This window comes from Pithys albifrons, chromosome 14 (assembly GCF_047495875.1).
Source record: "Pithys albifrons albifrons isolate INPA30051 chromosome 14, PitAlb_v1, whole genome shotgun sequence".
NCBI lineage: Eukaryota > Metazoa > Chordata > Aves > Passeriformes > Thamnophilidae > Pithys > Pithys albifrons.
Genome location: NC_092471.1, coordinates 12,715,766 through 12,743,290, shown reverse-complemented (window position 1 = coordinate 12,743,290; position 27,525 = coordinate 12,715,766). Strand labels below are relative to the sequence as shown.

General features: G+C 49.1%; 1 protein-coding gene across 8 annotated transcripts in view; it reads right to left on the bottom strand.

Moving 5' to 3' along the window:
• The window catches only part of PAK3 (p21 (RAC1) activated kinase 3), a 133,045-nt gene that overhangs the window by 70,966 nt on the left and 34,554 nt on the right, over positions 1-27,525 (bottom strand). The window contains exon 1 of one of the 8 annotated variants that reach the window (XM_071569092.1): positions 4,173-4,250. The exons of 6 other annotated variants lie outside the window; for them this stretch is intronic. The gene's annotated coding sequence lies outside the window, so the exon portion shown is untranslated. Of the gene's footprint in view, positions 1-4,172; positions 4,251-27,525 lie in introns of those variants that run through there. One more of the 8 variants, XM_071569088.1, reaches the window with a different exon arrangement.

Here is a 27,525-nt window from a genome sequence, read left to right as displayed (position 1 = left end):
ACAGTCATGCTGATAAGTCTTTAGAGCAAAAGAGAGCAACATTCATGGCAGAGGTTTCCCAACTGAGCAGGACATGCCCCTCTTTAAGAGGGACGTAATTTCCAAGTCTACCTCTAGAAGGGATGATATGACTACTGGACATCCAGGTAGCCAGGGGTGCACTTAGCCCATTGCTCTGAGAGTCAGGCTTGCAGGTCAGGCTGGCGGCATATGCTGAAACAAAGAACCTCCCAACCCAGAAACCAAAGACCTGGAGCACTTGTAGGCCTGTCTGCCCCTGACACGGGGCCTCCTGGGGTAAATTGCTCCAGAAGCTGGGGACACAAGACTGCTACAAGATCACAGGCTTTCCGTATGACTGTCAGTGGGGCTGACAGGGCGGATGCCACGCTGTCCGTCCAGAGCAAGGTGCATCCACCTGCCATGTCCCACACCGCTGGTTGAAGCAGTGAGTGCCACCTTGTAGCCCAATTCCCCATCCCAGGAAACCCAGGAAGCCAACTCATAACCAGGGCACTGCCAGAGCTAAACTGCAGTTGTGCAACTGAACATGCAAAATGAACAGTCCCTTGGCTACCCCCAGCGAAGCACAGCACTACACCTGCTATTTGCTGCAGACAAGCCACAGCTGCTGACATTCACCTGGAAAAGAGCTCCAAAACTCCATGCACTGAGTCTGGCAAGTAGCAAACGACAGATACTTTTGTCACATTCTTCCATTACACAATTGCTGCTAGGGGCAGAAGGCACACCAGAGACAGGAGGTCTGAGATAAGACATTTACATCAGTAGCATCTCTACCTGTGCTGACCCAGGCCCAGTGAAACCTACCAATTACCACTTGGTCTAATGCCATTCTTCAAGTAACAGGCAAATCAAAGCCATCAAAGAAACAGAAGAGACACAAGTTCAACTATTTGTGTTTGAAAGGTAAAAAGCAAAATAGAGCTGCAGGGGGAAAACACTAGCTAAACACAAAATAGCACTGAGTGAAAAGGTTTATTTCTGCAGGTGAGAGTTAATTCTCTTTTCCCTTCCTACTGCTGCCCTCCCCATTAAGTTCCTGGGAGAAAAGCTTCAAGCACCTTTGGCATGAGCTAAGGATGGTAATGAAAGAGGAAGATCACAGTGGGCTCCCACCTGCCCACTGTTAAGCACAGCAAGGAACAGAAACTGGTACTCAAACCAGCAAGGCACAAACTGACAGCACTGTTAATGTCCCAAAATCACAGGGTGTCCAATCAGAGCAGCAGCAGAAGCCAAATCTGGCAACATCCCCTTGTGACCAGTTCCGTGCAGACATGGCTAATATGAAGGAGGAGTTGAAGGCAGATCTGAAAGACCTTCAGCTTCTCAGCTGGTTTTCATCCCAAAACACTGGCAGCTCCAGGAACACTTAGATCCACAGTCACAAATTAAAGTATTAAAAGAAAAAGAGAAGAAGACTTTAGGCAGAGGGAACGGGAACTGAAATGGGACTATTCCCACAAACCAGCTCTCCTCTAGGAGCAAATGCTGCCAGGCCAGAAGATGGCTAATACGGGAGCTGGTTTTGTTATGGCCAACAATATGTTGCAGAGCTGAATGTGTCTCACCTATCTCTGCAACTGCATGTACAAAAGCAGCATAAAATACAGGCGAATGAAGGAAGACAACCTCTTGTGCCCAGTCTGATTTTTCCCGACCTTGTGAGCTGTCTCAAGACACAGAGGACAATCTGGACTCCAACTTCCATGTTTTTTGAGTTTTGGTCAGATCCTTACAGAGAAATTGTCCAGGGAACAGTCTATTTGGAAAGGTAAAATTCTCCTGTGGGACACCCCCCTACACAGTCTCACTGGGCTTGTTAGATGGCACAAAGCCCCCATCAAACAGCCCCAACAAAAAGCTGGCCATGCTCGTGCTGAAGCCCTGAGGTGAGCGAGGCCCAAGTGCAGAGCCTGTGACACCCAAAGCAGCTCATCCTGGGCCCTGTGTCCTGCAGCGCTGCTGCCACAGCTGCCCCCTAAACTGTTGCTGCTGCAAGTGGTGGCCCATGAGGCCTGAAACCTAATCCTGTAACAGGAGCTCAGGGCTCGCAGCAGCTACTGACACTTACTTTTAGTTATCCAGAGTCACTCAGAGAAGAAATGCCATCCATGCAGGTCTCTGTTCAGAGTACAACCTTCTCTGCAGCCCAGAGGCAGCTGCCTGCAGCCTCTCACCCAGCCCCAGCACCCCCCAAAATGCCTGCCACCAGCTCCTCTGCCCAATTCCGTCCTCCAGGAATGCAACTCCAACCCATGCAGCCACAAGCATCGCTCTCCCTTGCCAGCCTGTGCTCACTGCAGAAAAAGGGGGGTCAGGGCAATTCTTCCCTTCCATGAGAACAACCTGTCACAGCAACCTTCACTCCCCGGCCCTGAACAACCCACCAAGCCCCAATTCCACTACACCCAACTCCCCATTTACTCTCTGCTCACATCGCTGGGTAACCTGCAACTGGAAGCCTGAGGCTCCTGTGCAGCCATGTGCCCCACTTCCACTTCCCACCTCCCTCTGGAGATGTGCCAGGCCCCCTCCTCCCCGTCTGACAGCCACGGAGAAGGTGGATTCACACGAGGGGAGCCAGGGGAGAGGATCTTATCTCATCACCCGCTCCAGCCACAGCATTCCCTGCCCTCTCCCCTCGGGCTGGCAGGCATCAGCCTGGCTCCAGCCCTCCTGACAGCCCGTCCTCCTCCTCCTGGCTGTCAGGCAGTTCATGTCTGAGAGTGCCTCAGCTAAGCCCACACTGATCTCCGGCCTCCAGATTCCCTGTGCCAAACAGCATCTCGGACCGTGCCCATAAGGACCACACAAAGCAGGCTCCCCTCTGCCGAAGCCTTGGCCTAGGGCTGGATCCTGGCAGGTGGAAAGAAAGGGACACAAAGCCTTTGGAAGCGTGTGCCAAACTCTGCACACAGACACCCAGGATGTTCACTGCTGGAACACGCTGTGCCCACCTCGCACATGGAGCCACGCTGGGACACTCAAAATCCATCCCCCCTCATCACCCTTAGGGCTGCAGGTCCTGGAACAGCCCCGCTCCTCCCTGCCCAGGCCCACCGCCTCTTTCAGATGTCTCTCACTTTGAAGCCGTGGCTTCTCCTGCCTGAATTTCCTCAGCCTTCCACATTAATACCTCAATGTATTAAATGTACGGCCCATTTCTGGCACTGATGAAAAATGGATATGAAAGCTGCCTCAGTGACCACAATAAGGTGGCATCACTCCTGCCGAGAGCATCCCCCTGGCCCGGAGGAGGGAACCCGGAGCAGCCAGACATCATCATGCTGGAGCACCTTCTCGGCTGGCTGGTGTCAAAGTCTGGGACAAAGGGACAACCCAACCCAGGGACAGGCTGCAGGGTGGCATCAGGCACCACCAGGCATGCACAAGGAGAGACCACCCTTCCCTGACCGGATTTCGAGAAAAACTTGGCAGGTGCTGCAGAACGGGTCAGTCGGATACGCGTTGCCAACAGCGAGTATTGAAAAAAAAAAAAAAAAAAAAAAAAGGAAAAGGCGGAGTTATTTATAGCCCAGAATTTCTCACTCCTCTGCAGAAGCGCAGCCCAGAGGCGGCATTGTTGGGAGATGGGGAACACACGCACCGCGGACGCGCTCATGGCCGGGGCCGGCGCTGACACAGCCCCAACCCGGGCCGCGGCTCTGCGGCTCGGGGAGCCCTCCCGCAGGACACCGGGCTCCGACCACACAGGTGTCACCCACGGCAGCGGCACCGCGGAGCCGCAGCGACAGCCCCGGCACCGGCGCAGCCCGGCCCTGCCCGCGGCATCCTCCTCCCATCGCCGCGGGGACCCGGCGCGGCCACGGGCACCGCGCTCCGCCGGCGGCCGCGGGGCCCGGCCGGGGCACCCGGAGCCGCGGTCGGTCCCTGCAGCCCGGCCGGGGCACCCGGAGCCGCGGTCGGTCCCTGCAGCCCGGCCGGGGCACCCGGAGCCGCGGTCGGTCCCTGCAGCCCGGCCGGGGCACCCGGAGCCGCGGTCGGTCCCTGCAGCCCGGCCGGGGCACCCGGAGCCGCGGTCGGTCCCTGCAGCCCGGCCGGGGCACCCGGAGCCGCGGTCGGTCCCTGCAGCCCGGCCGGGGCACCCGGAGCCGCGGTCGGTCCCTGCAGCCCGGCCGCGTTACCTGCACTCGCGGCCGGTCATCGCCGCCCCGCCCGTCCCCGCCGCCGCCGCCGCCGTCGAGCGCCCCCCGGGCGCGGCCCGTCCCCCCGCGCCGCCAATCGCCGCGCGCCCGCCCGCCCCGCGCGTCGCGGGGCCGCCGCAGCCGCGCTGGCGCAGCCAATGGGCGCGGCGGGCGGCGGTGACGACACACGCGCCGGGGCTGGGGCTGGGGGCAAATCTTGTGTTTCGAGGCAGGCGCGTGGGGGAAGCGCGGCGCGGGGGGGCGATGGCCCGCCCAGCCCCTTCCCGGGAGCCGCTCGGGGTGTGCGGGCACCTGCGAGGCGGGACCGGCACGGCCCGCGGCTGGAACGAGTCCTGCGAGGCAGCAAACGCTCCCTGGTCCTCGTCGGCTGGGAATAGGAAATGCATGGTGAAAATCGGGGCTCCCCCGGATGACGTCTACGCGTGACAGCCTGTGGGCTTCTCCTGCCCGCATCCAAGCCCGGGAGAAACCCAGCAGGGAGCGCGCCTGGAGCAACCAGCTCCAGAGGGCACTTCCCTGCAAAGATCCCTAAAAGCACCAGAAGAAAAATCTTATTCACGGTCTGTGTTTTCCTTTCTTCTTCACTCATTGCGAATTATGCTTCCTCAGGCAGAGCGTGGTCCCGCTCCTGCCACTCCGAGCTGAGCTCCTCCATGGAAGGTGTCAACAGTAGGAACAGATCCTGCTCTGATGAGGATGCCCTCCCGTTTACAATATTTCCAGAACAACAACAACAACAAAATTAAAATGCGGATTTCACAGCCGTGGGCAGCAGCGGTGCCGGGTCCGGGAGCACCAGGCGCGCTCCCGGCTCGGGGTTGTGCCCGGTCCAGGATGCTCTGCCAGCCGCTATTCTATCCTGCCCACCCCAGTGCCACCGGCAGTAGGAAGGGCTGTGCTGTTACAGACCACAGTGGGCATACCTTTGACCATTTGTTTGTCTGGGATTTTCCCTGGTGGAGAGGCACAAGGTATGTTTAATAACATTATGCAGCAGCCATGAGCAAACCACGAAGTCTGCCTTCTGCAGGCTGCTCCTGGCAAAGGTAAGGCAGGTCACACAGATCAGAGGAGATAACAAACCCTCCCAGCCCCACCACACAGCATGTGATCTTCTCTGACCACGAATGGTCACACTGTTTTCTTACAGCTCGTTCAAAGGACAGGTTCTCCAGCAGCAAGAGCTCACTGAGTCACCCAGTCCACACTGACGTGACGAGCAGCCCCTACTGAATCACTGCCATCCCTTCCTGCTGTACGCCGAGGTCTCACCAAGGTTTTCTTCCCCACTATGAGTCAAATCTGTCACTTAGCTAGCTGGATCTGCAGTCATCACAGTCAAGCCGTGGAGCAAGCTGTCAGTACCACTTTCATCTCCACAGAGGAACTGCCCTGTGCACAGGTGACTCTCAGGATTCTCTAAGGCCAGCAGGAATCCTGCTGTCCCTTTGACATGGAAGAAGAGGCCTTCCACTTTCTGCTGCAAGTAGTCCACCCCGGTAACAGCACCATATGCATCCAGGAGGGTCAGGACAAGCCATAGGGTGACTCCTGCAGAGCACACCCTCTTCTTCATTGAGCCAAGGCAGGTTTGTTTGCAGAGAGTGCAGGCTTTGGCCTTTGGCTCTTCCCCCTTCAAAGTCCATGCAAAGACAGTGGGGAATGTCCCTTGACTGCAGTGATGAAGGGAATGCAGCTGAAGCTGTCAGGGTGACCGCAGACTCACCCAGCCCTGCAAACCACACTGGCTGTTTAAAACAGCCTGGAGTTGGAGAGGACTGAGCAGGTGGGGGACCTGTGGTACCCAGACACCTTCAGAGTAAAAATTATTCCCAAGGGCTTTGGAAACAGACTGGTGGGTCATTTGTAAGCCCCACACCCCAGCACATCATACACCATGGGAGGTCTGTGTCCTGTTCTGAAGGAGGCAGACAGCCCAAGGAAAAGCTGCAGATAGAGCATGAAGTCAGGCAATTACAGATGCTGGGATTGAATCTGTGAGTGAATCACTTAGCAAAGTTTCTCTTATAAGGACTATAGGAAAACTGCAGCCTGGTGCCTTGGCTCCTGACTTACTTTTCTGAAGGCTGGCAAAGAGCACATGAAGGCAGTTTCAGTTTCCTTTGCCCCATGAAAGAGCAGAAACGTGACTCTGCGACTGCATGTAGTGAAAAAGCAAGATCAGATCTCTTACTTTCAGCCTTCTCCAAAGTCAGAACTTTCCTCAGAGCCAAAGAAACCTTGCAACCGTTAACTGCATATGGCAGAGTCTTTCCTGAAAATTACAGAGGGTTTTTAAAAATCTGAGCCTTTGAACCTCTGCATTTCAGTCTTCCTGGGTTCTCCAGCTACCTTTAAGCTGCTGGATGGAAGCCAACTGTGCCATAACTGATAGGAAGCTGATTCCACATGCCTGTCCCATGCCATCCCGGGAAAGGAGATAAAGAGAGGAAGCAAAAGCAAATGCCACAAAGAGGAAATTGCCCAAGCTGCAGAGCTCCCTTGCTCCTCATCCCAGCATGCAAGAGGCTGACCCTGTTCGAACTGGAGGGCTCCACCACACACTGTGAACAGCCAGGTGTGCTGACAAAGGGCACGCTGCTCAAGCACATTGCTGGGAGAGGGAGAAACAGTGACTGCATGGTCAAGGCTCCCACACAGTCCTGGGGTGCTGGGCTCAGCAGTGCAAGCTGGACATTCTCCATGGGCTGGGCTGGGCCACGCCAGACCTGCAGTGTGGCTGAGCCTGATCCTGCCCAGACATGGACATGCTGACAGTTTTGCCCCCACAGGGCATGGGAAAGCAGGCCAGTGACTGCTAGATGTCAGTCCCGTGTGACTGTCACATGGGTGTCCAAGCAAGCTGGAAACTCTCTTTGAGAGTCTGCATGCCCACGAGGTCCTGCCTCTGAGACCTGCAAAGCCTGCCCAAACCCTGGTTTTTCAGGAGCCATCTGGTCTCTGAGCAAAGGTCTTATCCTGCATAAGTAACCTCAGAAGCTGCCATAAATTGAGCCCCAGTGCCCAATGCTCCAGGAGTCTGAGAAACAGGCGGAAGGACTTGGCTGGACCAGGTCCATCACCAGCCCCAACAGCTCCTTCCCGGTGTACTGAAATAGCCAGGACTGGCTGTATCACAACCATCCATGCTGGAGTATCTCTCTGTTCAGCTGTGCACAAGCTTCCCAGCCTCTCCTTGGGGCACTTCCAACCGGGAGTGGCTCAGGGCAACTCCTCCCTGAAGATGCAACCCCATGGAAATTCAGGGCCAGGTAGCCAACACAGCAAAGCAAGAGAAAGAACTATTAGCTCTGAGCAACAGATAGCCTTCTCGTAGCCTCCAAATGATGCCTGAGGACTTCAGAAGCCCAGTGCCAGATAACCTCACCTCTTAGATCTGATCAGATAGAACTTTCCAAATTGATGGCAGTGCTGCAGACTTGCACTGCCTGACCAGCACTCTTCCCTGTGCCAGAGGGATGTGCAATGCTGAAGGTCTCAGCACAGGACACTAAGCACCAACATATTCAAAAATGAAATGAACATTTAGCTGGGATGGCCAGAGAATTAAAAAAAAAAACTTTCTTGAGCAAAAAGAAGAAGTCTTTCAAAAAGCTGCCTGATCCTGCTTTCACAGGAAACACGCTCAAGCAGGACAGGAATTTAGGAAAGCTCTGCAGCTGCACATCTGCAAGATGCCTCAGTCACTGCTAGGTAGGGTGTAATCTTAATGGGGTATGCAGTTCCAGAGGTGGCTCAGATACACCTAGTGAAGGCATAAAGCCATGAGCAAACCCCTCTGCTTCAGCAAGGCAGGAAAGTGGACACAGCCTCCATCTGCACCAGAACTGCTTCTGCCATGTTTATCACACCTTGCTGGCAAACACGACACAATCTGAGCAATACAGCATGACTGCTACTGGATGTCAGTAGGTTTTCATGGAAAGAGGATATCCCATTAATCTTCCACTTAGTGGTAGCTGCCAGAGAGTTCATCCTACAAACAGAATTAACTCTGACAACTAACTCCCATCCCCACTAACAAATCCCCACTAAGTAACCACCTATTCTGGCCCCTTACAGTGCAGGCATTGCAGTACCCTGCAGTTCCCCCTGTGCCAGCTGCTCCTCACTGAGGCTGCACTACTTGGGGGGCTCTGGGGGCCCCTCTGCCGGCCCTGCCAAGCACAGGCAGCTACAGAGGAGTCTGAAGTGGCATCTCAGCAGGACTGGATTAGCTGTGCCCGGGGCTGGCATGGGGAGCACTGGCGGGGAGGGACACAGAGGGATGCAGAAAGCTAACAATTAAATCTGGGGGCCTGCTTGGCCCATGATGTCATGGCTTCCCCACGCCCTGGCGATTGGCTGCGCGTGAGCATCTGCTGGGAGCTGGGGATGGTTATTTGCCTGAGGTTCAGACCTTTCCCAGCGGCTCTGAATCAGGCTGGTTGTCCTGACAACCTGGATAGTGGCAGCTCCTGATAACCACGTAATGAGGTTGTCACAAAAAGGAGCCCCTCCATCAGAGAGGTTTAGGGATCATTAATGTTTCTGAGGGAGCGTGAGAGAAGAGGAGGTAAGGGGACCATCTGGCGATGCTGGAGCATGTCAACAGCCTCCCTTGGAAAGGAGCTTCATTAGACAGGAACCACCTACCGACACGTAGCGATGGGAACAGGCAGGCTGCCTGCCAGCAGCGAGGGGTCCCAACTGCTCAGCTGTGGGATCTGCTGTGTGCTGAGACAGACCAAGGAGGACACACCAGTCCTTGCCTGGGAATGATTCAAGTTGCAGAGCAGTGCTTGGGCACAGGGCAGAATGAAGCCTGGGACAAGTGACATGGTGAGGCTGGCACACAGAGGCCTTCCCACCATGCTGCTGCTCTCACATGCTCCCTCTGAGAGGGTAAGGCACTGAAAGACTGTGCCTTAGCTTACCTCATTTGCAGGTAACTTCTGTGAATGCTTAGAATACCTTCCCACCACCAAGCCTATACTTCTGCACAGAGCACGGCACAGACTGGCAGCAACACAGCTCATTCAAAGAAAATTCATGCATGACTCTGCTGTCCTGAGCATATTCTCAGCTCAGGTGCAAGACAGGACAGGGATGCCCCTGGTCATTACTGGAGACTGAGCCTGGGAGACCATGCAAGGCATCAAACCATGTCTTCCCCTGGGATATACATATGCACTGTCTTCTCTCCCCAGGAAACTCTTTATCCTTCACCTTGTCCTTGTGAAATAGGTTTCATCCACCCTGTACTCAAGAGACCTGTGAGGTACCTCCCTCTGGCAGCAATAAGAGTGGATTGGGGTGCTGCATCAAACCTTCACTCCTGGCAATAACACCACAACTTGGAAAAGCTCCGTTTCCAAACTACTGATCCCTGGGACCAGATCCCTGAGAAGAATGGCCACGTTCACATTAAATAACATGCTTTTTAAAAAAAAACTTTCCTGCAAAATTATGAAGTCTGAATATTTCCTAAAAGGAAAGAGAAATTGCCTCCATAGATAATTTCTTATGAATCTTACAGCAATAATTGACAAAATGTGTCTTTTGTGTAATTTTCATCTGTTTTAAAAATATCTACTGTAAACACTTGCTAAAGTCAGTGTAAGACTTTATTATAAAGTTTTCATATTAAAAGAAGTCACACTTTTAGTTTGTATTTTATTTGAAACCGTAATCTTCCTACTCAAAATTAGTGCTTCAACTGTGGATTTAACTGACATGTAATGACTATTAACACTTGTCAATTAAATACCAATCAACTACTAAAGACTGAATTTAATAGATACATTTCTTAATATACCACTGCTATACCTCATTAAAATGGCATTGAATCTTCACAACTGTTGTAAACAATGAAGTGGGATATGATCCACCTCCACAAAATAGTAAAACTTAATGTAGTGCTGTCCTACTGTGGGGATGTGTGTGAGATAAAATTCAAAGCTGACACAAAGATGCAGTTGATTACACATAACAGAAATACTCTCAGATTAATAGCAGGCACTGGGTTCACCAATCCTGCCACTCTCAAAAAGGACAGGAATGGTTACAAGGAGTCCCCATCCTGGAATAGGGTTTTGAAAGAGGAAAACAATACAAGCCAATAGTGCTTAAACCAGTGGTCTGCAATCCCAGCCAAGCTGTAGTTAGTGATCCTGCCCCACGAGAAGCTGCACAGCCCAGCAGCACTGCTGCTTCTCCAGTTTCAGCACAGGGGAAACTGAGGCAAAGAGCTGCTCCAGCAGCTCAGGCTGGGCAGCAGCTCAGTGGCAGCTGAGCAGTAACCTCTCAGTAGAACTGCTTCCCACAGATCCCCAATGTCACTCCCAGGCCCCTTTTCTCCTTTGGAAATTGCAATATAAATCATCTTTCAACAGAAGTAGCAGGACTGACAGCTTGAATGTATCAAGCCCTACCTTAACTTAGCTTGTAAACAGAGCACATCATGGCCTGCTGCAGGAACAGCAGGGGGATCCAGAATTTTTCAGGAGAACCACTGTAAAATCCAATCCTGTAAGGTTTGAATGTAAACCATCCTCCTTCTTGGGGAACATCTCATTTGACTGAGCACAAGCAAAGACTACCCACATGCCTGCTGGATTTTATCTGCTTAAAATCTTGAACTCAATCTGCTCTCAGGATTGAGAAAGCCAAAATTTACCCTATCTATCCAAACAGCACGGTATGGTTTCCAGTCCTTCCTGGCATCAGAGATGCTGAGATTCTGAGATGCAGCAGACCCAGAGGAGTGTGGCCAAGCTGTCACAGCCCAGCACAAACACCAGATTTGCTGATGCGTGACCATGCACAACTCCCTGCACTTACAGAGTCTCAGAAGAGGTGAGAGATCCCTTCTCAATTATGCTTTAAGGGCACAATCAGACAGTAAAACCACCACAGCAAGATGGGCAAATGCAGCAAATCTTTCCTCTTCAAAAATTGTTGTCGTTCAACACTGATTCTTCAGTGAAACAGCCACACATCACTCTGCCTCTGTTTTCAACCTGCAAAATGTCTAGAGCTGGGTGAGGCATATAAAAACCATTCTCCAAGCTGTTTATCTTTGTTTTAATACGAAGAGCATTTGCCACCATACCAGATTTTACACAAGTCACTCTGCATTTTCTCCCCAACTACTGGTGAGTAGGTATGATACCAATTCTTACCCGCTGGGAGACACCAAAACAGAGAGGCTCAAGAGATGAAATCTCACCATTTTACAGGCTGTGTTCAGGCTCAGCCATGCTGTGGCAGTGTCTGGATCTGGGGTTTTAATTTACATTCACCTCGATGTAATCATTAAGACTAATTACTGCAGCCCTGAGTGGAGTAGGTGTGAAGCAGCCCTGCCCACACAGCCCTCAGCTCCTGACACCTGAGCTCAGGTCTGTGCTGAGAACACACGTGCCAGTAGGAGGCCTGTTGAGCTCCCAACTCCATGTACACACTTGAAAGGGGTAAACCATTGGTGGTATCTGATATTCTGGGGTTTTGGAAATGCTGAATATGGAGACCAATATATAATCTGTGACTGTCCAGAGAATCTCAGCATCCCACCACACGAATCATAGAATCATAGAATCAGAATCGATTGGGTTGGAAAAGACCTCCCAGATCATCAAGTCCAACCCTTGGTCCAACTCCAGTCCCTTTACCAGATCATGGCATTCAGTGCCACATCCAATCTCACTATAAAAACCTCCAGGGAGGGGGAATCCACCACCTCTCTGGGCAGGCCGTTCCAATACCTGATTACTCTCTCTGGAAAGAATTTTTTTCTGATCTCCAACTTCAATTTCCCCTGGCAGAGTTTGAGCCTGTGCCTCCTTGTCCTATTGCTGAGTGCCTGGGAGAAGAGACCAACCCCCACCTGGCCAGAACTTCCCTTCAGGGAACATCCAAAGGGAAGGTATGAAAATTAATTGATTAAAGCCAATAAGGCTGTAAGAAAATGAAAAGACATTAACAGCTTTTACACTGGAACCACTATCAAATCTTTTTACTGCCTATTTCTTGGTCAGACATGCCTGCAATAAAAAAAAATCTTCCTCTGGCTCTTTTCCCCTCTCAGTGCAGTTGTGCTTCAGGAGCAGAAAGGGTTTAGGCAGGGATTCAGGCCATTTTTTAACACTCCATCACCAGAAGATTTTACATGGGGGATGATTCTGGACTGAAGATACTGGAGTGCTGTTTGCTGTGGAAAAGAAGCAATGCCGAACAGTTGCCAGGAAAATTTTGCTATATTTCATCTCCTGCTGACTTCAGAGTATTGTGGTGAAAGCAGGAAAGTTGGATGCCACTTAAGTCCAGGATTCATGGGAGCAGGAAGAGAGGCAACCTGTGAAGGGCGCAGCAATGCACAACAGAACAGGATGGAGATACAGACTCACATCCAGAGAAGCTGAAGAGGAAAGATTTAGCTCTCTCTCGAAGATCCACTTTCCCCACAACAAGTGTTGTGAATCTGAGAAGTAACTTCCTACTGGATCAGTATGAACTCTGATTTCACAGCTGTGGCAACTCCAGTGGTGTCATGGGTGAATATGAACAAAGGTTATGATATGGATGGAAAACACACAGCACTGCCTGGTGGACTGGGCTGGAGAACGCTGGGTTGGCTACTGGTGTGTTGCAATGCAAAGGTATTACAGGCACCAGGATAACATCAGCCCAGAGGGCCTGGGGAAGAATGAGGTCTTTATGTGGTTCCCATTCCACAAATGAAGACTTCATTGCCTGGAGAATATCTCATGACAGTTAGAGTTTATTGCCATGCCAGCTCAGGGCAGTGCCCTCCCAGCAGCTGGAAGGCCAGAGACAAGGGTTGTCTGTGGTCTTACAGCACTTCCACACCAGCCTGCAAGACTGAAGCCTTACAATTAGAAAAAGTATGATAGAGAGTGTGTGTCTTGGCTCAGAGAATACTCTTCCCAAGCTCGCAGGGGCTGTGACCGGGAAAAGTAAAGTGCAAGAAACTGGCTGCTGACCAGGCAAAGTGGCTGCTGCTTGGATTAGCCTGTCAGTGGCTCTCAGCTACAGCACACAGGCACCACCTGCACTGGTGAAGGGTCCCTCTTCCCTCTGGTCTGCCTAACACCAGCCAGAGCAGCAGGACTTAGACTGTCTTGGTGATACAAACAATTTGCACCAGCTGAAGAGAAAGATTCCTCTGAAACCCAGTTCACTGAGACACTTCAAGCAAGGTTTAAGAAAGCTGGACCAGGGGAGGGACTACTATCTGTGAGACTGACCACATCATGATAGTAAATGGAGAATGTGTCAAACCCCGAACTTATATGTAGTGAGAGGAGTCACTAAAGCCTAAAACATGACCTTGCCTCCAAGACAACCTCAGAACACTTACTTCTTTAGAGGACAATATCCCACTGTCGTCCTCCTCATCGCTGTCTGTGAACCCTCCAGCACTTTCCTTCCCTTTCTGCCCCGTAATTCTGCACATACTTGCAGTTCCTTACTGCACAGCCAGGACACAGCCAATAAAATGTCCAAGATTTATGTTTGCCAAGCCATATTTCTACTGCTTGTCTCCAAACTCTTGGTGTTCTTTGGCCACAAAGAGAACTCGTCAAGAAACAGTAAAGCTGGTCACCAGCTAGGCATGTGTGCAGGCACAAACACCAAGAAGGTCATTCCAGAGGTTTATTTTCCCTGTCACTGAGAGAGTTGCAGTCTGCTTTGACACAGCATGGACAGGACCAAGCACTAGTTTAAAGAGAGAAGGCCACTACCCCAGAAATGATCTTTTTATCATAAGTTCAGAGTCCAGAGGCAGTGCAGCACAAGTTTTCTGACAAAATAGGGTTTTTTTTCTGCTCATGACTCTTGAATTACACATTTCAACATACAAAGTAACCCAGGTTTGACAAGTCTTATCCAAAGGGTAAAAGAGTTTTGAACCCCAAGATTAAGAAAGAATATATTCATGTGATCCTGAGCCCCACACAGTCCATAGGAAGAGGGTGAGACCTGTTGGAGACCTTCTCAAATCACTTTCAGTGATTAGTTTCTTTAAAAAGCTCAAGGAAGCATCAATTTCAGTATTGCATCCACAGTATGGGAGAACACTTAATTCATGGCAAATTTATGATTTTCTCCATCCAGTACAGATCAAAAGCAGAAAAAATATTTCAAGAATCGTGAGCATGACTTTTGACCAGCTTGAGTCAAGGATATGAAGCATGACAGTGCAGGAAGCACTACATTCCAGCACTCAGCCCTGGCTGTGAAAGTCGGGTGTTCAGAGAATAGTCAGGTTTATTAATCTGGTGCTTAAAGATGTCACCTAATCAGGAGCTGGGATCAGGAAGAAATCCCCAGCTGACATTAAAATGTTAAATGCAATGGACTGAATCCAATTATTATTTCTATTGGAATTGTTAATATATGAGATGGGGCTGGAGGGTCTGATTTCCGGGATAGACACATGACAACAATCCCACTGGAGCAGGGCTGACTGATGCTTCCAGCCTGTTCTGTGCTGCTGTGCCAGGTCAGACTCCCCTTCCAACCCCACCAACATCTGGGCAGCCGGGAACTCCCAGGGGTCAGGGAATGCCTGTCACAGCAATGGTGTCTGGGTAAACCCAGCATACAGAGAAACTGTCTCCTTCTGTAAGCAAATTAATTTCTCTTCTAAGAGGTCTCACATCAGGACTTCACCTCTTCAGCCAAGGTACCAAGACAGCCTCCCTCATCATGGAGATGCCTTTGCAGGTAGCTGAGAAGTCTTCCTGCCAGTCTGAGCTGCTTCTGTGCAAGGATATGTCATAAACCTTCCTCCCAAAAAAATCCTTTGCTGAAGGAGAGGAAAATGACTGGGGTGTGTTGACAGCCTTCAGCTACCTGATATGACTTTGTGAAGTTTTACAGGGACCCAACTCAGCCAAGAACAATCACCCTTAAAATAGAAATTAAAATGAAATACCCTTATTTTTCATGAAAAAAGCACCATGTTTCACTGGAGCATTCACTCCACCTCTGTGTCACTCTGACACTTCCACTGACAGTCACACTTGGCTTCTGCCAGTGCCCCATGGAGCCCACCAGGATGGGGTCATCATACACAGTATCCACCTCCCAGTATACCTCCTCATTGTATGGGGCAGATAATGGCTCCATACAAACAATCTCTACCACGTGAGGTCCCATCCCATATGGAGGACACTGTCAGAGAGGAACAGAGCCAGAGGCTAGTACTGGATTTGGTGGCATCCCACCTACTCTCCCAATGCCATGTATCCACACTGGATTCCAGCCTACAGGATGCAGCCAAATATAATAGGTGATTCCCTGACATTATTCCAGTTTATATCAGTGTAAAACAGACAGGGCTCCTGCCTCTGGCTTTCTGCAGGACCCAGACTTTCACGCTTCAGTGCATCCTCACAGTTGAAACAAGATGTTTGCTCATACATATTTTTAATCCTGTTGCTACCCTGCTCCCTCTCGTTAGCTGCCTTGCACAGCCGTTGGTTCCACACCAGGGAAACAGGCCAATTATCTTGAACAGCCCAGGGAGAGCCACTGCTCAAGGAGGTGCTGGGTGCTGGTCCCAGTAGGAACAGCTGCTCCCCCGTGGTGAGGGGAGGAAATCCCAGAAGTTCAGAAAGTCTCAGCAAGGCAGAGATGGAAATGCCAGATAAATTCTTCATCATCAGAGGACGAGAAGCACCATCCTTCTAGCGCATATTGCATGTTACATCTGACAGAGATGTGGACAGCCCTGCAGATGCAGGTAAGGAGCCATTTCTGGGGAGAGCAGTTCTTTGGGGCAGAGCTCTGGGACTCATGCAAGGCTGGGCAGCTCCAGATCACACTCATTCTTTACAGGACAGTGACACATGGCCACAGACTCAAACCTGGCGAGTAGAGACATACGTTGCTGAGTAGGATGGGCTCACCCATTGTCAACATTTCAGCTCCCGCTTAGTTGGACTCAAGTTCCCAAGGGACCACCTTAGCCAAGCTCAGTCACCCTGACCAGACTGCCTCCTTTGAGATGACACCTGCAGGTCAAGCTGCAGTCGAGGCTACCAGCAGACAGTGTCATCCCACTCCTCCCAGTGCACAGGGCAGACAAATCAAACCTAGGCTGCAGTATGTGCCACAGAGGAAGGTTAGTAAGAAAAAGCAGCATGGCTTTCGGCTAAGCCAAAACTTCTGTGTTCACTTTTCCACACAGGCTCCATCAGAGAGACCCATCCCTGCTCCTTCAAGCTTGTCATCACACAAGAGATGGGCTCTATCTCCCGTAAGAGGTCTGATGTGTCAGCTCAGGCTGAGACACATGGAGCCCAGCTCCTCCTTTTCCCAAGGAGTTAAGTGATTGTACAATCTTAGCTGGACTTGCACTGGGATCTGCAGAGAGGAGAGAGGAGGCTGACTCGCCCTTCGGAGGTCCAGTCCCTTCACTGCCTGCCTCCCCCAAGTCCTGCACCAGCAAGATGGATTTTCACACTCAATTCTGCACACAGCCTTGGGCAATCCCACGTGACTTTATGTGGCAGCCATGCTCCTTTTGAAACACTGCATGGTCCAGAACAGATTGTCTGCACAGCAAGGTGAATCACAGCTGTGAACGAAATCTCTGGGCGATTGCTATGGCAAAGAAACTGGCATTGCTTCATACTACTGCTGCCAATTATCTCCTGGTTGCACAATGAATCCCTTATCACCTTCTCTCACCAGAGCTGGGCAGAAGGAGCTTTGCAGACTTTGCTTTTGCCTCACTAATCATTGCTGGGCTGACAAGTTCCATGGACCGGGAACAGACTAATCTTCTGGCTCAGAAATAGAGCCTGTACCTTGCCTTCACTGTCTGCTGCAAATGTGCCCTCAGATGGCCTGTGATGCCATTTTTGTCTTCTAATGGAAGCTGAATGTCACTGCTCTCTCCATCAGGAACAAATGCCAGCAGAATGAAGCCCCAGTTCTGGCCACCAGTTGCACCAGACATCAGGGGAACAGGTCTGTCCCAGGAGAGGGCACTGGGCAGGCACGTGTCACCCCATCTGATTCCAGCGTACCTGGTGCTGCGTAGGCCATTCTGTTGTTCAAATAAACCAGAATTCTGGCAATGACACCAGTCATCACTGAAATAGCAGGGCTTGAGCACTACACGTCCCTCCAGTGTCCCTGTACCCACCAGGCCTGGAAAGATTAGCTGCTCTGAATGGAAACAGGGTGGGAGGATCTCATCAACCCAAGGCTATCTGCTTCCTGCAGCACTGGCCACCTGCCCCAGAGCACCTGAATTCAGCATGGGAATGCTGCCCAATTCTGCACTTTTGCTACACATGCCCAGAAGTGACTGTGGCCCTTCAAACCCTAAGACAATGTTGTGTATTCATGATGCCATCTGCTGGCACCTTCTCCCTTAATTAACCTTTCCAAAGCCACTTGGTGAGGTGTGGAGCTGTCCAGACCCAGAGCACATGGGCACCATTGGCTTCTGTGCTCTTCCTAGGGGAAAGTCTGTGCCTTCTCCAATGTCCCAAACTCTGTTCTCATCAGCTGCAGGAAACAGATCCATTGGATTCATTCTATAATGTGCTACAATAATTGTTTAGGTAAAATGAACATGTTTCCTTTTCCAAAAGGGAAAGGATAACAGTAAGGAAACACTTGAGATCTCAAGAGATTCTTTGTGATGCTTGTGCTTACTGGCTAAGAAGACATCAATACAAAAAATATCCATCCAACATAGACATATACTGACTTCTTCCTCAAAAGACTGCCTGGCCCTCTGGAATATCAGTTTCTAAGGATTGCAGCTGCAAAGAGAACCCCAAGACTCAGATACCCAAGTATCTTGCAGAGTGTGTTGAGGCAGAAAGAATCCCTCTGCCATGAGAGATCTCATTAGAGAGTCACCACACTTTCAGTGATAGGCACTGAGGGACAAACATGGATATTTTCCCAGAACTTCATTAACGGCGCCCAAGTCCAAAGCATCTGCTGGGCACCACTGCTTATTTTGATCCCCCAAATATCCAGGAGACTTAGCAGAGCCCCCATGTTGTATGAGCTCTGCCCACTGAAGGACAGCCATGCAACACCTACCCTCATCAGGGCAATAATTACACTTCTGGGAGCTTTATGAAAAACGTCTGGCAAAATTAAAGAAGCTGGAAACAGTGGGAACATGCCAGTCTAACTGACAAGTAATACCAAGGCTGCTGAGAGATGAGGAGCCATGACTTGGAGCACAGAGGATGAAACACATCCAAAAGTGCAACAAAATCACACTCAGATGGATAAAGTCTCCTTAATACAAGCTCTGGAAAGAGCAGAGCCACTTCATCTCTGAGCCACACAGGCTTAGGATTTGTGTTCTCCTTCCATGGCTGTCCTTGATGTGGAGCCAGACTCACCCTTTTACACTCACAATTAATGCCCTGCATGGCAAAATCTTCTTACTGCCTTGTACAGACATACATATCAGCCTTCCCTGAGAGCACAGCACCCAGTACCCCCCACCCTTCCCTCTCCTGTTGTTGACTCCCTGTTCACTCACCCACTCCTGTTTGCTCTTTCACTTTCACACAGGAAAAATTCTTAGAATTGGAGCCAGAAAGATACTCCTTCTCTGAAGAGCCATTACAAAGCAGGAAGCTTATTTCCCAAACTCTCCCAGGAAGGCAGCTAACTTACACACACCTCATGATAAAAGTGATTATCCATCATTACCAGGTTGCTGTAATGTCAGTTCTGGATCTCATGGCACTGAGTTTAGCAAAAGAGACAGAGAAAAGAATTTAAAGTCCAGAAAATCCATCTTGCAGAGTTGAAATGAGCTCATTGCCTGTAATTTAGTAATGAGAAGGTTAAAATGCATCTCACCCACACTCTGTACGTACCAGTGTAGTGAAAAATCCTGAGATTAGTGGGTGCTTGAGCCTTTTTTAATTTTAAGGAAAAGCATAATGAGAAAAACAAAAAAGACTGTAAGCTGGAAATAAGAAAGGGGAACATTTTAGACCAAAGCAATGTACCACTGAAATAATTTACTAAGTGAAGCAGTAGATCCTCTGACTTAGAGTTTCTACATCCCCACTGGATGTCGGTCTAAATGACCTGCTCTAACCTAAGCAGAAGTTATTGAGCTTGAAGCAGAAATCTTTGGATAAAGGTTTGTGATCCATTTCACATGGGAGGTCAGATTATCTGGTTAGAACTGTCCCATCCTCTTGTGGACAGGGCCATGATGGGAGAGCTGGAATCTGAGAACTTGGGCAGACAAAGAACAGTAGGACACAGGAGTAACAGTTTCCCATTACCTGGGATCACATTGAGACAGTATTTCAGGAGGGAGTATTTCAGTATTTCATTGTCTGCCCAGGTTTTCTCCAGCAGTAATGAAAAATTAAGGTGATGTATAGTTTGACTCATATAGATTGCATGCAGTAAACAAATAATGAAAATAAACCATTGGAATATGCAGTTTGGGAACTCCTGTACCATATGTGCTATTATTTATTAATTGTATTCCCATAGCAATATCTGTCTGCTGCACCCTGCAGACTCAAGCTCCTTGCTTTCTAAGTGTTAATTAGGGCTCACAGTAAATGCTGAAAAGTGAAGGAAGTGTGTTTGTCTCTCTCCTACGTTTGTAAAGCCCCAGAAGCAAAACCCAAAGAGATTTGCATGAGGTCACAAGTGAATCAATAGCATTGCCAGAAACAGAGCCCAAAACTGGCTTCCAGGCTCTTCCCACAGAGACAGAAAGATTGATAACAAATCCCCAAAGAGGTGGGAATGATCAAGAAAATCACAGTGTGCTTCTGCCTGTGCTCACAGGTGAGTTAATTAGATTGTGGCCTAATTAAAATACAGCCTTTGCATCTCGCCTTTGTTTCTCGATGATGTTGGCAGCAGGTGTAGGTTGCCCATAAGTTAAAAATGCAAGCCAGCTTCTAACTTTGTAGAGAGTGGAACAGCTGTACAATGGGGCAAGAGACCCAGTGACTGCAGTGTGGTACCTGCTGTGCTCATGGAAAGCACCACTGGACAGAGATGCCTGCAGGATGGAGGGAGAGAAATGAAGACAAAGAAGGCTCCTCCCACCAGTGCCTCCGCCCGCAGTAGACTTGGTTTTGGAAGCACCAAACACTTGCCATTTCAATGAAGTTCCCAAGTGTTCAGCACCTCCAGGAGGCAGCTCCTGCATCTTTGCAATTACAACCAACACGAGTCTACTGTGAGTCCAATGGCTGGAGTTAAAGCCTATTTCAGATGAAAACTGCAAAAACAAGTGGCAATCACATAGCTCTGCATCACAAGGAAGCTGGGAAACGAGGACATCACTTGTGTTATGGTATCTCTCCTCCCTTTCTGCCAAGAACATGCTGGTAATGGAAGAGTCACATCTTACAACAGGCCATGAAAATGAAACATTAACCAAAGATAAGACCTCCACACACAAGACCTTACAAATGGGAAAGCTCTACCGCAGTAAAAAAGCTCTTTACTCTAAAGATTTTTTTTAGAGAGCAATGGTCAGGTCAATGAAAAAGCTGGGTTTAACTTGCTTAATCTCCAGCGAGTTTTACAAGTCTGATGAGGAACTCGTTGGAAAAACTCGACTGTTGTCGTCCCTCGCCTGTTCTGCAGAGGCAGAGGTGTCAGGAGCACACGCAGAGGTGTCACTGCTTAGGAAAGGAGGCCTTCAGGAACCAAGGGAAGAGTGCAGCCACAGTTCTTATTGAAACCTGCAGTTCACATGAGGATGAACCCCATGCAGCGCTACAGGCTGGAGAGCAGCCAGGAGGAAAGAGACCTGGGGGTACTCATTGACAGGAAGCTCAACATGAGCCAACAGTGTGCCCAGGTGGCCAAGAAGGCCAATGGGATCCTGGCCTGGATCAAAATAGCATGGCCAGCAGGCCCAGGGCAGTGACCCTTCCCCTGGACTCTGCCTTGGGGAGGCCACACCTTGAGTGTTGTGTTCAGTTCTGGGCCCCTCAGTTCAGGAAAGAGATTGAGGAGCTGGAGTGGGGCCAGAGAAGAGCAACAAGGCTGGAGAAGGGACTGGAGCACAAGTGCTGTGGGGAGAGGCTGAGGGAGCTGGGGGTGTTTAGCCTGGAGAAGAGGAGGCTCAGAGGTGACCTCATCACTGTCTAGAACTACCTGAAGGGAAGTTCCAGCCAGCTGGGGGTTGGTCTCTTCTCCCAGGCACTCAGCAATAGGACAAGGGAGCACGGGCTCAAGCTCTGCCAGGGGAAAGTTAAGTTGGAGATCAGAGAAAAATTCTTTCCAGAGAGAGTAATCAGGCATTGGAATGGCCTGCCCAGAGAGGGGGTGGATTCCCCATCCCTGGAGGTTTTTAAACTGAGATTGGCCGTGGCACTGAGTGCCATGATCTGGTAAAGGGACTGGAGTTGGACCAAGGGTTGGACTTGATGATCTGGGAGGTCTTTTCCAACCCAATCAATTCTATGATTCTATGAACACTTACAAAATAAAATACCGAAGTCTCCCTCTACAGAATCAGTCCATGAGTGACAGGAGGTGAAATGTCAAACCAAGACAAGTGAGCACAGAAGGGATGAGCCAGAGCCAGAGAGCCTGGGCCATGCTTGGGGCAGCTGCACCCCTGTGTGATCCTCCACCAAGCAGACACCCTCCAGACACAGACAGTGCTGGAAAGCAAAGTATTTGGCAGATAAAAAGGCAAAAAAAATCTGTACATTCCAAAGGTAAAAGACATTATTCTTGCCCTTAATAACTCACAGATGTATTTTTCCCCTATCTTGTCTGCAAACATTTCAAACCAGTGTTGGATTTCCTATGGAATCATGATGCCCACAGAAGAGAACTCAAGTAAGACGATACAGTGCACTGAAAATGAAGTTTCCGAAAGCATTTGAGATAATGGAAGAGAAAAGGTGGGATTAGAAGCAGCAATGAATGAACACAGAGATGGGATTTCTCTGTACAGCAGAACTCTGAGCTTCAGAATCACGTGGAAATCCCAGCTTTCCTGGCTGTAACAGGAAATAGCCCAGGAGATAGTGAAGGCTCTGAGGCAATTCATTTTCCAACAAGACAATGCAGTCTTCAGCCAGAGCATCACATTGCAGTCATGCTGCCTGTTACTCAGTGTGAGAAGAGATCAAAGAGCAAGCAGGAACTGATCCAGCAAGGCACGGTGCAAATCTGCAGTCACACCGTCTCTCTCTCTCACAGCTGAGAGCAGGGAGTGTCTGCACCCACACAGAGAAGACACTGATAATGCCACCAGCCCCTTCCCTGCTCGCTGGGGTGCCCTGAACACGCCTGCTGAGAGCCCCACGCACATCAGCAGGCACTGCTGGCTCACTCCAGCACATGTTGAATGAGCCAGAATTTCAGAAAGGTCTGGCTGCAAACAAAAGCCAAGGAAGTGCACATCTTTATGAACTTTCATCAGCTTTTCTTTTTTTTTTTTCAGTCTCTTTTCTATTTTGCAGTCACCTATCACTAAAATTAAATCATGTTTGGTCTTGTTACTGTGTTAATCAAGAGACACTGCAGACTCAGTCAAAATCAGTCTGACCTGCTGGATACTTGCTTCAGTACCTGGTACACTTGATGGGAAAGCACAGCCTAAGAGGGAGAGAACAGGGCACTCAATCATTGGAAATGCAAATGCCTGATGCCTACCCAACTCATAAAAGAAATATTGCAAAGGGGTTAGAGATACATAAGATTTGTAATTGGGATACAGGCATATCAGTAACTACTGCTAAACAGCATGGAAAAGCCTGTTTCATAGATCCATAAAGGATCTAAGACAGAGAACATCAGCAGCACAAGGTAATGTCCAGCCTTCACACCCTGTCTTTACAACAAGCAGTCAATGTTCCTGCAAAGCTGCCTGCTTGGGTGCATATCTGTGTTATCTTCCATCCAAAAAAGGTGCTGTTCACCTTCCCAAACATCCCCTCCCCAGTTCCATACAGCCAGAAGTCAGGATAAGGATGCTTGAAAACTCAAAGGAAAACAGAACAGTGCTGGATGCTCCTCAGGTCATCAGAAACACAGGGCAGCACTGCAGCACGGAATGCAAAGCTTTCTGCTTCTGGGAGAGCATTGCACGGGGATTCCTGGGTTTCTTCTCTCTTCCTGATGCTTCCTTGCAAATGAGGCTCTCCCCTGTCTGGTTCTCCTGTGCTGAAGTCTGGCTGCAGCTGCAGGGGAAGGCAGGCCATTTTGCTTGCATGGCTGCCTCTGCATTTCAGGCTGATTTGTATGAGACACTGCCACCCAGCACGATTTGCATACGTACCAAAACGCGAGACCTGCTCAAAATGAAGCAGGAAAACCATTTGTCTCTCCTCTCAGAAAAGGTTAATGGCATGGATTCTTTGCAAATGTTTACTATTAAGTGTTTCCTAAGCCTCTGAGCTATAGAATTGGTACATAAAAGGAGGTTCGCTCTCTTCCCCCAGTCCCACAATCCTATTTGCTTCAGATTAACAGGAGTGACCTCTACTTCACTTGAGCTCATTCACTGCCCATGGAGCAGGGCCTGGTTTTCCTGAATTATTTCCCTGCCATCATGAAATGCTATTCAGCTGCATAGGAGGGGACAAGGCTGCAGATGCAGGTGTTAGCTTTCCAGAACATTAACTGTTCAACACCCAGACAAGATTTCTATTTAAACCTTATCCAGATCAGGAGGGTTGCAGAAAACAAGAACAGGCTACCTGGACTTAACAAAGCAGAACACTGTGCCCAACATGGGATAAAGTGAACAGGGGTGAACTACATCCCAGTAATTCCATGTGATCATTCATGTCAGGGCACAAAGCAGCCCTGCCATGACACACCTCAGCTCAGCTCCTCCTGCAGCTCCCTCCCTCTCTGAGCTCAACTGTGTCAGTCACCCGATGTGCCCCACACTTGCTGTCTCAAGAGTGCATGAGAGGCTCTGGGGTGGATGCTCTTTGAAATGGTTTAATTTAAATTGACATATGAAGTGTCACCTCCAAATTAAGCCAGGCTGAAGAAAACCCTTCAGGACCTTTCTGTCCCTTCCCTCTCTCTCTCTCTCTCTCTCTCTCTCTCTCTTCCTTCCCCTCTCACTTTAATAAGAGGGCTGACATGTCATTCACCTCTCTGGCCATCAACAGAAACAACTCCTACCTGAAAGGTGTCTTCAGCTGAAGACCAAGGTGCTCTCATTTCCTCAGTCCTCTAACAACAACAGCCCAGACTGAAGTCCCTCCATAAGTCAGATCTCCTGTGTCAGACACAAACCTAAATTATTCTGGCACATAAGCACAGATCTGTGCTGAAAGAATGGCCACTGGGCAATTAAAATCTCTCTCACTCCTTTGTTCTCCAGGCAGGTTGCCTGATTGAGTGGACCCTTTTACTTGGGAAAACAAATATTAGGCCCAATTTTCAGCTGGCAGAAAGCCACACAGTGCCATCAACTCTTCTGTTACCGTGACTGAAATTTTGATGTATGGCTTCCAACTACAGTGAAGCTCTTACTTGTTACCTGCACCTGCCAGACTTTCAAATGGCACAGTAACTGCACTCACTAAGTTTTGCAGACCAGGGACAGATTTTCTCAGATCTCAGTGCATCAGGCTCACAGTGGCCACCCCTGCAGCTCCTGGGCTGCCTGTCAAATCTGGTTCTGATATGGACAATATTGCATCAGGTTTGGGCGCTTTTGCTGCCATTTGAAAATAATCAGAGTTCAGACACAACCCATAAATACTGTATTTAAATGTTTCACTCATTACTACAAAAGAACATCCTGCCTAGGGAAGCAGAAGATAAAGCAGAGCAGACAAGTATAAAGGACTGATGGCAAGAACTGTCCCACTCTCAGAGAGTATGGGAATCAAACTATTTAAATACTTTCAGCAACTGGACTTTGAAACAAATATTCCAGCCTTTAGTTAATGCCCACATGTAATCCAAAAATTACATATCATTCCTTACTCTGCAGAGACAAGAATTTGCTTTTGCATTCAGTGAATGGTGGCTGAGTTTTCGGTTTAAAAAACAAAAATATGTATTTACTGAAAATAACATGTGACTCTTGTCATGAGCAAAGCCATTTGCAACAGTCCAGAACCTGGGGGAACCAGGCAGAACACAGAGAGTGTTGTGTGGGCCCCTCTTCAACACACACATACTGATCTCCAGTATGTGAGTGCTCTAAAAAAGAGCCAGAGACTAACAAAGACTGGTCGCATAATCAGAACAAGGCAGACTCCTCTAAGGCAGACCAGAGTAACCAGCTTTTTTTAGCTTAACCAAGCAGAGGCTGAGAGGGGTCAACACTGCAATCCAGAAATAACTCAAAGGCAAACACCAAGGAAGCAAAATAGTTAGTCAGGATCAGTGACTAGAAATAAACAAAGAAGAATAAAAAGGCCATGAGCAAATTTGAACTGGAAATTGTCATGTTTCTATTATCAGAAGGATGAGGCAGAAGCTACTTTTCAATAGAAATAGTGGTAGAAAAAAACCCTTAACCATCTTTGGGTATTTATAAAGCAGAGTCCAGGGCATGGTACCTGCAGTCAGTGGGACTGAATTAGGCACCCCTGAGCTTCCTTCCTGCACTGGGTGCTCAGCTCAAACCAAAATATTCACCACTGCTGTCAGAAATCCCTCATTAAAACTAGGCCACAGAAGCAGCAAGCTGTGCAAGGAGAAATGCCCAGAGAAGAAAAATGGCATCTCAGTGAACTCAGACTCCCTGCCCATTTGTGTCCCTCCATCACAAACACTGACACTTGTCCCACCCTTGCTTTCCAGCATGAATTGCCAGTTGGGATTTTCCTGGAGCACATCTACAGGGAGGCATCAGGAACGGTCTGTAAAAGCTATTGGAATAACTCTACCCAAAAGCATTGTCTTGCAGTGAAGCAAAGAGGAAAAGTGGTCAAGTTTTTCTGGTCTCCTATTTAGTCACTATTCAGTACCTAGAATTTGCAGGAATGAGAAAGGAACAGAAATGCTTCCATCACTGGTTATAACTTTTCAAAGGAATTATGCTTGTTTTTTTCCACAACAAACCCTCTCCATCAATATTTGCAATCTATGGCCCAAGAAATATGAAATGCAGAAAGCAGGCAAGCACATAAAAGAAAGCTGTCTACTTCTTGAAATATTTTTAACATTTTCCAACATACAGTGCAGAGAAAGAAACACTCAGGGTTGGAGTTTGTTTGTTTTTAAATACTCTCACTCATTCAATACTTTAACTAAGGATTCAGTGCTCCAGGTGTGACATGGAAGGATTTTATGCTGGATGATATGATGTTTTAAGCAGACATTCCCATGAAGGAAATGGTGATCTGTGCCTGTAGATCTGCTCTCCTCTGAATGCCTGCCAGTGCCACTGAGTGACTATTTATCATGACCAAAACAGTGGTGAACTCATCCTTGTCTCATTGCACACACAGAGTTTGTCATGATGTCTTTAACTTGCCTCATGAGGTAAAAATGTAAAAGGAAAAGGAAAGGAGAGAAGGAAATCAAGGAAATGCATAAAACATACGTGGAGAGAGAAACAGATGAAAGGAACCCAGTGCAGGAAACAAACACCTCCTTCCTGTACACCTCCACTGCCACCATCTCCAAACTGCACCCATGTCTCTCTTTAATTGAATCTTATTTTGCCAACACTACAAAAAAGAAGCCTTTCTGTCCAATACACAGTGAGAGAAACACCAACAGGTTTGTCTTTCGCATTCTCCTTCTGTCTCCCCTCCATCCCACGTGGAAGAGGTGCAGAATTCCAGGCAGATTCGCTGGGAGACCTGTCAGTGCTCTGGAGAGCAGCCCTGGCAGAGTGCAAATCCCACCTGCTGTACATGCAGCAATGGGGCTGTATCCACCACACAGCCCAAAGCTTGCCATTTTCTGGGGCATTTTAGAAACTAGTTGGGAATCACCTACCATTTCTCAAGGTATTGAAATATGAGGCATCGTTCCCCAAGGAGAATTTAATCCCAGTATGGCTGGAGACACAGCACATGCACACACAGGCACAGGTGGCTGCAGTGCTCATGGACAAAAGGGTTTCTTGTACACAGTTGACTCTGAGCTGGAACCCAAATGACTGAGGAAGGTTTATCATTGCTTTTCTACCCATATATCTTCAAAGCATGCTGGTCAGCTGTGGAACAGAGCCTCTGAAGATACCTGTAACTCATTCCTACTACTGCCCAAGAAGGAATTAATCCATTAGTTTCCAGGCACTCGGTGAGGGATCAGACCAGCCTTCTGCATGGACAGGCAGGCAGGACGCCTGTCCCTGCCCTGCACCACTTACAGGCCC